This window comes from Gekko japonicus, unplaced genomic scaffold (assembly GCF_001447785.1).
Source record: "Gekko japonicus isolate JY-2015 unplaced genomic scaffold, Gekko_japonicus_V1.1 scaffold252, whole genome shotgun sequence".
Lineage (NCBI taxonomy): Eukaryota > Metazoa > Chordata > Lepidosauria > Squamata > Gekkonidae > Gekko > Gekko japonicus.
In genome coordinates, this window is record NW_015163612.1 from 1,092,346 (window position 1) to 1,094,144 (window position 1,799).

Below are 1,799 nucleotides of genomic sequence, written 5' to 3' on the forward strand. Positions count from 1 at the left end.
GAGTTGCCGCCCAGGCTGAAGTAACTTTAAAAAGAAGCAAAAGTTTAGTCAGACAAGCAACTGAAGTCACGTAGACGCGCTCAAAAACTGTCCCCGCCCGCCCCGTAGGGCTCGGGAACAGGCGGATCCTTGGCCTTGGAGAGCTGCGAAAAGTTCCAGCTATTGAGTTTTTTTTGCTTGGCGTGCAAATGTTACAGAAGCAGGAAGTATACTAGAAATAATGGTAACCGTAGGCAACATTTTATCTTCCTGTTCTCTGTCATCGACGTCCTGACTAATCTGGATTAGAATTCTTACTTGCAAAGTGTGGGGAAAATATCTACCAAGGATTGTATGTGTTTGGGGTTCCGGGGGAGACTTCTGTATCTTTAATAGGTGCAAGGCAAAGGAGGAGAAAATTTAGCAAGTGAATATTTTCTGTGCCTTGAAAAGTTTTATGTGCTGAATCTTTGCTGATAAAACTGTTAAAGGTACAAGAAAACCAGTTGTCAGCTGCTCTCTAACACCCATTTTGTTAGGAGAGATAACTATTTATCCCCACAACAACCCTGTGAAGTAGGTTAGGCTAAGATGTCCTCATAGAGAAGACCTGACAAACTTCATGGTTGAGTAGAAATTTGAATCTGGGTTCCTCCTATTTAGGAATGCCAACCTTCAGGTAGGGCCTGAAGATCTCCTTGAACTACAACTGATCACCAAAAAACACAGGACAGTTTCCCAGAAGAAAATGGCTGCTTTGGAGGGTGGACTCTATGGCATTTTACCCTGCTTTCCCAGACTCCCCCCCCCAAAAAAAATCTCTGGGAATTTCCCAACCCGGAGCTGACAACCTTACAGCCCAACTCCAAAACCATAACTGCTATACCATGCTGCCTGTCACTTGAGTATGCACTTTAGCTACAGCCATTTAGTTGTTCTGTTCAAATCTGTTCAGGAAGTACACTGGTGTTGAATCTCCAATGACTCCAAAATAAATCCACGTTTAAAGGTTAAAGCAAAATTTATTCCAAAGCGTTTGAAAGAAGCAGGAACAAGAGAATTGTTAGGAATGGGCTCATGCCCCAGAGGGTAACATAATAAAGGAACTTTGAACTAAGTTAGAACCAATAGATCCCTTTCCCGCCGGCGCGAATAAAGAAGACACTGACAGGTAATTACATGGGAATGTAACGGTTTGCCGTTCTCAAAACAGACCCTTAGTTCACAGGCGAAAGACACTACTAACGAGCAAGCAGATAACAGAGTTTCACTTTCCCCACACCAGCTGGATAACCTTGAGCTGTTCCAGGCACCTACAATACAAGAATGTGAAAGATACAACAGAGAAGGGCACGGGGGGAAGGGAATACACTCAGGGAACCAGAACACATAATGGCAGCTCGCTGACAACTGGCCCTCCCTGGATATACATACAACATATCCCTGGGGTTTGTTGAATTACCAGTCTCACCATCATGGAGAAATTAGCTGGGTTTTAATTTTTAACTGGAATTATATGGAAATTGTTTTTCCTGTTTTATTGGCTTATGGTAACCTGCCCTGAGCCTGCTTGTGGGGGAGGGTGGGATTGAAATCCCATAAGTAAGTATGGGCAACCAAGATGATTAGGACCACCCACTCAATGAGATACCAACGTTTTCCCCGTTTTACTTTACAGTCCAAAATATCCGCAATTTCAAAATGTTCCTCCCCTTCGAGCAATATAGGAGGTGGAGGGGCCTTTTCCGGTCGGCATTCAGATGAACCGGTGTCTTTTTTTAGGAGACTCATATGGAACACCGAGTGTAAAGCTCGTAAAT